The sequence below is a fragment of the Lineus longissimus genome, chromosome 12 (genome assembly GCF_910592395.1).
Source record: "Lineus longissimus chromosome 12, tnLinLong1.2, whole genome shotgun sequence".
Lineage (NCBI taxonomy): Eukaryota > Metazoa > Nemertea > Pilidiophora > Heteronemertea > Lineidae > Lineus > Lineus longissimus.
In genome coordinates, this window is record NC_088319.1 from 13,962,437 (window position 1) to 13,976,942 (window position 14,506).

Sequence of the window (14,506 nt, forward strand, 5' to 3'; positions counted from 1 at the left end):
ACATTGGACTTTAAATGCCATTCAACATATTCAATTCGGATAGAAAATGAGTTGACGACACCATTTTTTCTTTTCGTCATAAGGTTTTGTTTCGACCTTACCTGCGTCGATTTCGAAGTGATTGCTAAATTGATCTTACATCGCTGAAACTAGATTATATTCGGATGTGGAAGGCGTTTTTTTCTCGCCGTACACTCTAGACATAATGATGTTTTGAGCTTTTGAAAAATCTTCAAACATTTTCTCTGCCAACACAAATATACGCATCCCGTGGAGGTTTTTTGGTAAAATGAAAAACTAACGATGTCTGAGATTCCGAAAACCTCAACGGGTTTTTCACTTCGCTGACAGACCTGTATGGGTGCATATTTCTGCTGGCCATTAATAATTTTCTCCAAAACTAAAAACATTTATTTCTAAGCGTGCACCAGCGGAAAATAACTAGCCAGGCGTATCAATTCATCAGGCGGATCGCATGCAGCCGATAAATCCAGGAAGCGATCGCTAAATCAGTTGGAACCACTTTGTCCGAGTTTTCCCAACCTGCTTCAGTTAGCTAACGCAATCACACTGGCGTCTATGCCACATATTTTCCATTAAAACAACATATTCATATCTAAATTTGCACAAAGCAGCCGCTGTTGGGTGTTTTTGCTTAGCCAATTTATCGAAGTGTTCAGGTACCACTGACAGTATAATGAACCGCTGAGGAAAAAGAGTTTTCTAGTCGAAAGAACCTTCACAATTTACATATCACATGCAATTTACAACTGAAGGAAATACTAGAGGTAGCAGCATGTGGCCCAATATGATTCACGGATTTTTACATGAGATTCATTGCTATGAAACAGTAAACACGTCCTAACCTCCGTATCAAGTGTCGCGTCAAGAAACTGTGTGTCAATCCCTCGCCACAGGTCAATCGTGTGTAACAACCCATTACCAATATTTTGGTAGATATGATGATTTAAATATAACAACAATGTAAATTTCATCCACATGAACTTGCAGACTAGTTTCTGCTGATTGTCCAATCACAAGTGCCGAATTCTGCATCCTCGGCGTGCTAATTAGGGATGAGTCACTAAGAATGCTCTATTTCAGGGTAAGTTCCGGTCATGTTCTGCTTTTGAAAGTCTAAGAACATGAGTACACAAATGTATTTTTCGGTCGCAATAATATTGCGAAAATTCAATATTTAGTGCTTTAAGACTAATTTGCAACCACACGAAATAGCCGAATATATTTGCCCATATGATGGAGGAGATAATATGATCGGCTATACAACGGGATAAGCGCGTATGTGTGTCATACTGGCAAATTGGTTATATTGATAAATACGTTCGGAGTACATGACAAACAAAATGTATTGCAATCAATTCTGACCATTTACTTAACCTCTTGTTGAGTAAATACCAACCTATTGGCATGAATATATATCGTAACTATTGATCAGATGGGAATCTGAGACTACAGGCTCGTCGGAGTTCATTGGGTGTTAGTTTTTTTAATACCTTGGTGCTCGAAACAACCTGAAAACAACGATACAACGCATGCTTCAAGCTTTGGTGTTGAGAAAACGTCGACCCCGCTCTATACGATTGTGTGTCACAAGGACTGCAAATATTTCATGAAGCCTCTACATCCCATGCACTCTATCAGCAAAGGTCGCATGCCGAGATGGGGTGTATTTCTTTTTCATACTCTCAATGATTCAGCGTACACACAGATGTACTTTCAGCAGCAAATATCTCAGTTGGTTAAAGCTTGGAACAAATGTCGTTTTATGAGGCAAGCATTGTCATTGACGACTGATGATCTTACTTCTGAAATCAAAAATATTGAATTCAATCACATGCTGATCAAACATTCCTGCATTGTATTGCCTCTGTGCTTTTTTGCATTGTATGTGCAGACGTAACTTATTTGTCACCGTTGATAACATACATAATGAAAACCTCCCTATACAGAACAGTGCCCACACAAAAGTACATCGTAAAACGGATCAGGATACATTTTCTTGACACCAACTCCTAGAACATGTCAAATATGAGATATTAAGCTTCTAGTTCCACTGACAGCGTATCTCAGAAGAATTGCTGCGTCATGTCATCACCGGAATCAACTTGAAATGCGCCGGCGGTAAACTAGAAGGATTAGGTAGTTGCACACCGGCAGTTATGTTTTGTGGAAACGTGAGCCGGATTGTTTTCCGGCGGTATAACAAGTGATGACGGACTGGTAATAAATAATACTTGGAGAGGATGCTTTAGCTGATTGATCGGACAGATAAGTTGTGGTTGCCCAACTGGGCTTGCGTACAAATAACACCTTGTTCATCTGGAATCAATTCCAACTGGAGAGCCTATCACAAATAATCATACCCAGTACGAACCAAAGAACCTATTCTATTGTCGTACAATAGAGAACGTCGCCACACCTAAAAGGCGAACAACTTCACAAAGTACCTACATGACCTGTCTGCCCTATGCTAAATCACCTGTCACACAACCTGTACACCATAAAATTTCACATGTCCTTTGACATAATACACCATATCAATCTGAGAGCACTCAACATGCCCAATATATCATTAAGATTCGCCAGAAGATGATTTGACCAAAATAGCACACAAAATTGGGAAATTGACTAAATGCATGCACAGTCCTGTAAAAACATTGGAGCGACCACACAAACGTGTGTTCACTCTCAACGCTCAAGCCAGGAACTGACATTGAATATACATTGTATGCATTGCGCCCGGGCTTATAACGTTACGTCATGGATTACCACGACGGGAAGGTTTCCATTCAACGCAATGTGCTCGGGTCACAAAGGGCATTCGTATGCAGAACCTAGTTCATTGTCAACATGTATTTGAGTGTGCAGTGGGGCGCGAGCGTAACCCTTCTATTAACATGTTTAGTGCGTATGCAAGAAGAGTATAGCTATTGGAGTACTTGAGCGTGGGGAGAGTAAACTTTCTATTTTCATTTTAATGAATTTCGAAATAGCTTTTTATTTTTTGAATGAAAAATGTTTTCGCGATTTTAATTTTCACACATTGAGGTCTTTCGCGAAATCTGCCAAAATTAAGTCGATTCACAGTAAGCAGTGAACATTCGTTATATCACTGCTAAAACTGCTGAAAAAGTGCTCTATAGGATTGAAAACAGGAACCAGACAAGACAGGCCTACACCTTGTAAACATTTTCAAAACTACCTCCGGCATTGACAGGAAACACGAAATCAGCTAGTGTAGCTACTTTTTCGCTGCCTCCAGCCATGAATAATATGAATTCCATCCCGACCAGAACAAAATTACTCATTGCATTAGAGGTGGAGTGTACTATAGTTTGCACCCTCCATACATTCATCAAATGTGTGCCAATATCCATTGCAAATGCACTACAAATGCATTACAGATCCGTTATCCGACCGATTCTTTCACGTGTATCACTCATTAACATCAGATGTAGGTATCCCCATGTACTTCGATACACAACAAAGCGTACATGTACATGCCATTTCTTTAATGACACTTCATGCGATCTGAGGAAGGCTATAAATTTGTGTCTTGTCATGTATTGAGCTATAAAGACAGTGTGCACGTAGCTTACGTACTTAGAATCTGTAAATATAATAAGAGTGCTGTTAAAGGGCTTCATTACCAACGTTGTCTTGCCGCTTACCTCGCGGTTAAAAGAAGTCATGACATAGCTTAATAGGTCTATTGTCTTCAAACAAAGCCCGCGCCCGCACCAAGGCCTAAATTCCCATTCTTCTACAATCTTATCAAAGGGTCATCAGGGAAAATCGGTATCGACCCCACAAAACAGCTCTCATGGGTGTCGACTGGCCTATACCGGCAAAGGGCAAATAATCGAAAAGCCAAATAAACTTTAGATTTTGATACTTAGCGCTTTTCCTTTTGCACTAGAGGATAGGGAATTAGGCCGACAAAACTTATTTACTGCCAAAGGGAGCGGTTCTTGGTAATGAAAGACCGCTGTGCCAAAAAGATCATTCTTTTCACTGAGAACTTAGCTCTTCTGTCACCAGAACCGTCTAGATCTTTGCAACCACGATCACGCCTGTACCAAACACCGGGACCCAATCAATCCGCCTGGCACGACATCTAAAATGCCTCAAGCCAGAAAAAGTAACTATGTATGGATTCTTGCCACCATTCGCGATCTTATTTCCGAACAAATACATGGGTTCCAGCGAGGACCTACCTTTATCTGAATCATCTTGGAGCACAGAAAAAATGTGTGAAGAAATGTCATATTCGTGTGCGGCTTCCTAATTGGTTATCGGGCGTGTTTCACATTCGTATCGGCATGTATAGAATATAGCAATGGCAACGAGACAACTCGTATGTACAACTATAGAGATTAGAGACACGATCGAGGTTTTTTTCGAAGAAATATCTACAGCCCGTTTTCTTGCTACTTAGAAAAGGTTGAGGGTGGGCTTAGCGCTAAATGATCCTGATCAGCAGTATGTGCTCTGAAATTTGATTGAACACGAGTGCAGAACGCTATGCCTTCCATTCCCCTTTTCTCTCGGTAAACCACTTCTCGGCAACAAGTCAAGGACTGCTTTGGCATATCAACACGTTAGTGTTGTGAAGGAAAAAGGGCAAACAAAACCTGATAGTGTCACCATATTTCCTAACAGATTACTCCTGACCATGAAGCCAACTGTTGTTTTCCACGGTTCATTTCTTATTTACACTTCTGGATATAGCTGCTATTTCACCGTATGAAGTCAGTCTCAAGGATATCAAGGCCTAATATTTGCAAAAGATATTTTACAGATTAAATTATCACAAACATTATCGCAAGCGTATGAATTTATATTTTGCTGGTTTTGAGTATGAGGTAAGACGCGAACAAACCGCGGAAAACCGCTTCATATCACGCGAGATGTTTCAGCCAATCAATTACAATTGACAAATACCCATCAGACAGCAACATAAAAGAGTAACTCGTGGCGGGGTTGATCGTCCGACCATATTTCGAGCATGAATTGGAACACGCGAAGGTTGCCGATTGGGCTAAATCAAGACTAAGACTATTTACCCGATTTACGGTAAACGATGAATCGATGAAGAGGGTGAAATTCAATCCGGTTTATAAACAAACGTATTTGCTTTGCTCGAGTCAAAGAAAGCCAGTCCAAGTCAGGTAATCATAGACTGATGTGTACCCACTCGCACTGGGATAGGCCGAGTCTTGCTTCAACAAATATTAGGAAATGAGGAGACACGTTTTCGTTTGAAAATCTTGTGATGCTCCGAGAGGAAGGGAATCTGGATACGAAGTGCATTCTTTACATTCTTTTCAGACAAAATGTAAAACTGGGTCGACGTAGCAGTCGAAAAAGTCGAATTACCTGTAGTTCCTCAGCGCATTTTACCTAGGAAGCCAAACGTAAGCATTTTTACGAACCAATTCTCTACGCTGATCGAGTCCTTCTAAAGTTTATAATGAAGTAACAACACCTACAAACATGTCAGGTTCGAGAATTGTCCCGAAGCATTTTTTCTCTCCCATCTTTGCATCTCTGATTGATTAAAAAGAGAAAAAAATGTGTCACATAAAAGATGCTTCGACAGGGGAAGCATGAAACTAATAGTGGTATATATAAAAAGTGACGCCACCTGGAACGAAAGGTACCATTTTTCTTTTTCTGCAAAGGGCATGTTCTTTGTCTGCTTTGATAGATATGTGTTTGTTAAACTAACCCTGGAGTATTGTAGATTAAATCATAAGTAATTGCTTATTTATTTTTGTCAGGGGCGAAGATACCACCTTTGTCGAAATTCGAGGTCGACCTTCACTCAAGGCAAAAAGCGTCGATTTGCTGATGAAAGTAAGACTGGTAATGAGACGTCATATCCAGAGGCAAATTTCTCATTTGAGGCACATCGTCATGATATCATTCATTTAATGAAGAACACATTTCCAATGTACATGTACATGATGTACATGCCATATAAGGCGCTCACGAGTATAATTAAAACTTTAAAAAAACCGCTTGTTTTACCGTCAAATAGTGTGTAGCCTAAGTGGTAACTGCTATACTCATGTAAATTTGACTTCAGATGTCCAGCTTCAACAACGAAGATTAACTAGTGCGTAATATTCTATTTGATTCATGTTTTACTTTCAAGGCGTTCCCACTGACAAGTTCCAAATATTTTCCGATTTTCGCTCAAGACCCACTGTCGTCTTTTCTCATTAATATTCCCCATGGTGTACTCGCCTAATATAACCAACATGTCGGCCAGTATGTCATAATGCCCCGAGGGACCATAACACCATTATCAAAAACGTCAAAACGCCAGAAGTGTCCGGGTAACATTGATGAATTCGCTAAACACTATCATACAAATCAACACAAAACCACTGCAAACAAGCGGCAATTAACGATAGCCTGTTTTATTTGATATAAAGATTGGTCCAGCGTATAATGGATTGCTTAGACGGCGAATTTAAACCGTGGCCCCGTAATTATTATTGACCAGGCATTTGTTGCGTGATTGGCCGGTCGTGGGCTTGGCAGTGCGTTGGGGGAATTCCGTACCAATATCGGAAAACGTTGGAATTGGTCGAAAGAATCATTACGGAATTAACTCCAATCTTTGGCCAATACTTGATAATTGTCGTGCCAATTGGCAAGTCAGCAAGCCCCAAATTTTACCATTTAGCCGTTACGCTATTCTGTCCCCGACCTCATAGTTAAAAGAATGCAGGCATAGCCAGATATCCAGCACGTTTCCTATATCATACAACCTCATTCATAATCTTTAAATAAGAAAAGAAAGATTTTGCCTAATCAAAATTATGCTCCAAAGATTTTTGCACCAATCAGGCTTTATTCTAGTTTTATGCAGATGAGTTCTATGTCACAAAAGTAAGGCCGTTCTGATAACCTTTTTTAACATTTTGGACGTGATGAGCCTATTGGGCAGCTTGTCGTGGCGGTATCAGGGGAATTATGGCCAATCAACGAGAAAAATCGCAACAGGAACGGTCATGGAGGCAATTAATAAATCTGATTGATTCTTTCTGCAGATTTGACAGGACTTGATGCAGATTTCCCATAAGGCAAGATTGGCGATGTTCTTGCTCATAATAATCATTCCGACAGATGGGAAGGAGTTGAACTCTTGCGATGCATCGTCACCGAATATGGATGGCGACAATGTGGCTTAAGTACTGTTACACCGCGAAATTCATTGGGAAAAAACGATAGGTTCTTTTGAAATCGATGGTACAGATCAGATCACCAAGTCCATTTTTGGTAAAATGTTAACACATTCTTATGTTTGTCCGTCGCAAGTGCACGGTGGGCAACTACACTGGATCTTGAGCTCGAAACATTCGAATTTAACCAGACTTTTTTCTCACATAATTTAGCAACAACGCCGACAATAAGGTGGGTTTTGACTCTCAGTAATGGGTTTCTTATGATTCCATGGAACCAGGTCAAGTTAGGGGGAGCAGAATGGTGGCCTCTCTCAAGAACTATGACATATAACATACCCCGGATCCCTCGGGGGAATCTTCTCATATAGATGATACTGCTGTACTCACGTGTGCCCCGAGGCGACCGAACGACCATCAAATGATATACAGGATGGAAACTCGCGGGGGACAAATTGAGAAAGTATTGTTATCAACATCATATACTCGAGAGTAAGGTCATTTTCGGCCTCAGCGCTCAATTCCCTCAATCATGTTCGCACCCAGGGGGTAGGAGCTATACGGCTTTGTTTCATCGACGGTTCACGGCTCTGCGATACTAGTGTTTGTCCATTTGTAGGAGGAGTGTTCACTTTCCACTAGTTACATGCCGTTCTATCAACGTTGTGCATCGGTATATCTCGTCGGTATGATTCTTGGAAGGATCTGGTTTTAGATCTTAACAAGGACCTTAATACAACAATCTTCTTAAAATCTTGATTGCAACATAATAGTATAACCGATTCTAAACTGAAGGTATATCGTAAATAACTGCAGTCTAATCATCACCGGCATGGCCAATATCCCATTAGAAATAACAGCGCACTTGATAAACAAATCGTGGCTTCAAGGGATTGTCTAATAATTGCATTCCCTTCCTAAGCATTTCATGCACATGAGCGAATATGTCAGGCAAATGTTGCTTACTTTGAAACACAAGCCTATAATAATTGGATCTTGTTTCCGTCACGCTTTGATTTCGCCGAAATTAATTACATAAAGTGAAATGTTTAATTGAATGAAATGGAGAATGTCATGGTCACGTGTTTCGAACGAGATCGAGACCCGCAATTCCACGCGCGACGAGGGGGGGTATATATCCACCATATGAACCCCAATTCTCCAGAAAAGTACTTAATTGGTTTTCAGAAGCTCAAAAACCTTTATTTCTAAGAATGTACACTGTTGTTAAAGGCCTTAACGTATTTTGTCACGTGCAAATCTAATAAAGATACGTTTTTAGAGAAAATACACAAATTCCGATGCAGCTTAGAGATAATTAAGTGGTTTCATAACTGAATCTCCCTCCGGGAACCTACCACAAATCGCATTCTACCTCAGCTTCTTGACGAGCAGCTGTTTTGTGTTATTGGGAAATAGTCTTACCACGAAGGCGTGAAAGTGGGCAGCTAAAATAGGCCCCGCAGCGATTGGAACTATAAGCTGATGTGCCGGCGAACAAGCGGATACATGTCTCTTCTTGTGAGCTGATGAGAGTTAAACAAAATCGACGAGAGTACGATTTCTCATGATGATGCTCACAACCGGTCACCAGGAAAATATTCGGTAAAAGAATTCAAAACCGCCCTGGAATCGCCGTCAATTCGACCTGGTCCCTGAATGATAAGGAGGAGGCAAGATTCACATTGACAGTTGCATAATACTGCGCACCAAAAGATATCCATCTCGTCATCCTAAGAGCAGCAATTTGAGGATCTCGAAATGGTTTGACAAGAAAGCCAGGCATCTCGTGTTTCCCCTATTAAGCTTCATTCCTCTCCGTCAAGTGATTTTCTGTCATTTTGCCATGACATATAATCCTATGATTGGCGGAATGAACATGAGAAAAAATTTGAAAGTGGCGGTTGAGTTCCTTTGCATTAGCCAATAAGAAATAAACACAGGGTGTCCCCCAAGAAGAAACCTACATAATCAACGGCATAGATGTTGGTACATGTATATAGTAAGTACTGTAGTTCATGAAGAATATCTCAGTCTCAAAATTAGGTCGTGAAAGAAAAAAATGTGATGAAGGACTTGATTGGAGCTCTCAAATTTCAACATGAACCTTGACGGACTGAGTTTAGTGTTGCAGCTCCCTATTGTTGATACACGCATATCCCTTTGTTATTCTAAGGCCGCATAAACCTGCGGTTCTAAGTATCTGTTTCCCATTGTAAGGTTACTCGATCCTCCATTTGTTCCTAATGTTCTGTACAACAAAAACTGACAAACTATTAATAATATAACTTTTTTCTATCTTAGCGAAAAACGAAAATGACATATTTTCTTTGAGAGGAGATCGGAAGACGAGATGAGCGGAGATACAAAGAATTGGTAATTGCGTGGACTATTTTTGTGCTGGCGATGTTTCTCTTCGAAGATGGTTCAGTGTAGGTCGGATGACAGAGTTTATGAAAACGGGGAAGGGGCTAAAACCAGACGGATATAAGGCTGAAGAAATCCAATCTTAAAACAATCAAAGAAGGATTATCGTATTTTAGAAGGACGTCATTTCACGAGGAGAAGGGATAGATCGCGGACGTTAGATGGAACTTATAGGGTACTGGTGTCGAAATAATTTGTTCCCGAGCGGTTCACGTGAAGGAACTGGTTAGATGATTGTTCGTGCAGGTACATTTCTAGCATGGTTCTCAATTAGGTCACCTCATCAACCCCATTCAACATAGGCCTTTTATCTTTAATGCCCTATTTTGGGAACCCTAGTATTTTTCACAAGTTTTCCAGAAATCCGACTTTTCGGGGGAAAGTCGGACAAATGTCGAAATTTTGTTGGATAAACCAGGAAAAAGTTATAGAAATTGTGAAGAAGTTGGAAAAAGCTTCCTACAAGTGGATAGTGCTGCGGCACATCGATAAATTACTCAACGAACATGTCTAATTTTCACACACTAAGCCGAAGAGTACACCATCCATCTCAATATTGGACATTCTTGTCGCCAGGGTGAGCAGAAGCTGCAACACGAGTGATATTCCGATAATGACAGGTTCGATTTTCCTTTTGTAGAAATACTTATTTCTCTTCGTTTGTAGTTATTCAGAGCGACTGGTCTCGTGTGAATCGGGCCAAAATGTCTTCGAAGTGTCAAGGCCATAACGACACCAAGTTGAGAGGACACCCAGCGACGCGTCAACGTACTAACCATTGTTCACAATCGTACTTTGAAATAACCGTACTGCAGAACCACGCTTTCTTCTCCATCACAAAGCCTCCATTAGCCCTATCACACAGACGACACAATAATTCTAAAGCTCAACCAGGCCTGACCTGAGGGGATACTATGTTTATATCAGCGATTACAAATAATCCTTTGACATCGGATACAGGAAGAAGGGCAGTTGCCTTCTAGGCGTCGGAGATAAGTTGTCAGAAATGTTGGTTGAGAAATGCCAAAGACCAGTGAAAAGAAATGCAGCAGCCGCGAAGTTATAGCATTCGGTTACTTTGGTAATGAGGCTATTGTCGAGGTTTTGTCAGATACGACCAGCACCTTTTAAATATTCATAAGGTTGGAGGCAACCAGGTACTAATTAAAGGGAAATCTTTCTTCGCGATGGCTTTTTGGGCTTGTACAGGGTGTCCCAAAAAGGCACAATCCTCATACAGCTACATGTAAAATCAAAATAACAACAATGTGTGTTATTGTCAATGGTTTTGTTAACGACAAAATTCGATGAAGAACTCCACTAGTTTGACTCAATGTTAAACACACATCAATACTAAATGTAATTCCTGGCATGTCTTCAATGTCTAAAAGACTTAAGAAATTCTGGCAAAAAAATGGAACTACATAAATTCTGCTTTATTGCGGCCCTTTTTTCCCTCCTCGTTGTATTGAAAAAATTAGAGAATTTGAGGGCAAACTCTCTATTCCAAAACATTGTATGCTAAAGGGGCCCATTCAGAGATGAATAGAACAGAAACATGTGTTATTGTTTATGAGTAGATCAATGACGTATTCGGAGTGAGGTATTTCCTGTCGTTGATGAGATCGGTCATCCATATCCGCTTCCCGCGCCCATTTACCGTTATCGTTATGAATGACTTGGCGATAATGCGTAGGAGCAAATGAAACCAAGAAGGGGCAGAGGTTTGCTTAAAAACCGCCAGAGTATCATGTTTTGCATCCTAAAGAACGCTTTTTAAGCCCTAAAATCAATCAGAAATGCAAGGCCTGAACTACAATAATCCTATCTTCTGTTGGGAATCCATTTACCGTTATCGTTATGAATGACTTGGCGATAAAATGCGCAGGATCAAATGACCCTATAGGTTTGCTTATAAAACCGCTCGAGTACTCAAGATTTTGCATCCATAAAAAGGATTAGAAATCAAGGCCTGTAGATACTCCTCCCATCTCATGTAATATGTGTCAGGAGCTGCAATATAGACAAAGGAGCCCGATCAGTAGGCCTATGCTTTGAATTGATCGCACGGCAGTGAATGCAGGTTAGTGGGTAGTGAATTGACCTGTTTTCAATATAGCCTAATTGACTTTCGAAATTCAGTGCAAAAACCCCTTGGAAGTACCGCTGTTTAATTTCATAAGTGGATAATGAGATACAACATTCAGTGACCATCAAGTGTGTCATTGGAGTGTGTGACATTTGAACGGTGATTTTGTATTGCCAATGTTTTGCTGAATAGACAGCTCCATTAGTGAACATCTCCCAACATGAGTACCACGACATCCTAGCTTTCTTGTAGCTATCGAGACGTAAGAGCCTTGACTGCACAGGCCAGCACTTCATCAAAACCTGCACGAAACGACCATCAGTCTAAGTAGATTCGTAATGGCGTCTTCGGTATTTTTTACAAGCGTCCCTAAACATCAATTGGTATAAACAGACGACAACGGGCCCCGGAGGCAATCATATCGAACTAGGCAACGTCCACATCGAATGGTAATGTCCTTATCAAGCAAAATGCCTGCCGTAAATCGCGCTGACCAGCCTTTGTTTTTCATCATTATTCTGTGCAAAGTACCTAATGAATCTCTTCCAGAAGTAGCGAATCCGGAATGGCGATTTGAGTCTCACACCGGCATTCATTATTCGAAGATGTTGGCGACAAACATCACATTTGTATAAACGGGAAAACATTGTCGCAATACTCTGTGTCAAAAAAAATGAAGATACACTTTTACAACTGAGTAGCATCAACATTCAGAACAAGTATAGTAGCTACGACATATCACTCAGAGGACGCAAATCATCAAATGACCTCAGTAATCGGCTAATCGAATTCCAGTTGTTCGCCATTTGTGATGACTTCGATCAGAAGTGACCCGAGTTTCATGGAGAAGCTAGATAACCAGTTTTAGATGTGTATCATGTTATTTTTGACATCCAGTACCATTAGCATCTAATGATCCATCGGTTTCTTCTCCCAGTTAAGTACCGTCATGTGTGCTGGATGCAATAAAGGACACCGTGTCAATTATAGATCTAATAGAGCTGATCTATCATTCATAACAGGAAAAGACCATTCGCCCCTCAAAATACCGAATCCGTATCGAAAAAGAACTCTCATCTGCAAAATACTAAAGACTTTCATCGAAAAAGACGTTTCATTTGCAACATACCAATGACCCCCCCCCCCCCCCCCCCCCCATCAAGAAAGAACATTCATTTGTCAAAATACTCTCGACCGTAATCGAAGAATATTCACTGACTAAAATACAATTATTACACCTTTTCGAAAAATGCAATTGATTTGTCAAATTTCCATTGACCTTAACCGGAAAGAAAGAAAATATGTATTTGCAACATTGGTCCCAGGAACTTGTTTTAAAAACATGTATTGCTAACTTTACTCAGGTTCTTACCTTCAGCAGAAAGAGGTCCAAAACTCAGCCATGCGCGAATGTTCGTTCGCGTGGTCGTCATTTTAAACCAGAGATAGGTAAATTGGCAAAAAGTGTGTGATCGTTAAGTTACTATGACCAGGCGATCGCGAGTCCATATCCAGCTTCTCGACTTGATGATGTTTCGTTAGTATTTATATCAGCAAGAATAATCGGAACACTTTCGTAAAGATTACGAAATGACACTTCGACCGCCTGGACAATTGCACTAATGATGAGACGGTGAAGAAAAAAAGGCATAATCGACCTGAGACAACCTCGTTTTCTATTTAATAGGCTCGTTGTCCTTCTAATGACCCTCTGAAGCAAACCTGATGACCTGAGTGGCCTGAAGTTGCAATAATAAAAATGTCGTAAAAAAGAGTATACGCTGAAGAAATAAAGGACTTTTAACCGTTTTTTCAGAATGACATTGAAAATATCATTGGTCATGTACATACATTCGTCATTTTACGCAGAATGAATCAACACGCTTGAAGAGTTTGCAGTGCGTAACTTACCTTATATATTTCAGTGTGCAAACGCCGCCTAAATCCAGATTTTACAATAATCCACATTTACCATGGCAGTCTATTAGTTTCGTTTATCCTTTTGAAAAACCTGTAAAGAAAAATGGAGATATAGGTCAAAGGTCGTGTCCAAAAATCTGCCTAATCTAAAGTTTCGCGACTGAGAACTTTAGAACAGCGTGCCATAGGAATGTACATTTAGTTCTAATGCACTGTTCTTAACATGACAGTACCTCTACGAACATGTGCTTTGAAAGAGAATTAAATCACACTTTCTGAAATTATAATTCTTAAGTTAGCAATTTCTGCTCTGTAAGACAAACAATGACGAAATTTAAGTTCAGGTTTAGCGGTAGGGGTTCACTCGAACTTTCATCAACATCATTAATCCAGTGCATATGATTACAAAGGTAAAAACAAACACTACGATTATCTCTCTTCAAGGCACATGAAAACAGCTCATTGCTAAAGTGACTACGATTTATGATTTGATTTATTGTATGTAGTTTATGGTGGCTGCATACCTCATACACTGACTGGTCACGACCGGCAATAAATATAATATCGACCTATCCGGATCGTGCGCCATGTTTGTCATTCGTTTACCTTGTCGGAAACAATGCCGTAAAGCAAACTTTATTTCCGAGTCCACATATTGAACTGTCAGACCAAAAGGTTAACGTACAGCCTAATCATACCATATACAAGTCAATAACGAGCTTCGTCACGAACACCCGTCTTTTGATGGCGATTTAACATGAAGTTATTTCCGTTAAGACAGGAAGAGCCAGGTCTCCTTTGACTGGTTTCACCTCCACGCTTACTGATTAACGGGCTTAATCAACCCCTCCAG

The 14,506-nt window shown here is 40.3% G+C and overlaps 1 protein-coding gene across 1 annotated transcript in view; it reads right to left on the bottom strand.

Annotated features, from left to right (window-relative positions):
* Window positions 1–14,506, bottom strand: part of LOC135496662 (galanin receptor type 1-like) — a 122,840-nt gene that overhangs the window by 75,637 nt on the left and 32,697 nt on the right. The window contains exon 2 of the mRNA XM_064786103.1: window positions 13,645–13,744. The gene's annotated coding sequence lies outside the window, so the exon portion shown is untranslated. The remainder of the gene's footprint in view (window positions 1–13,644; window positions 13,745–14,506) is intronic.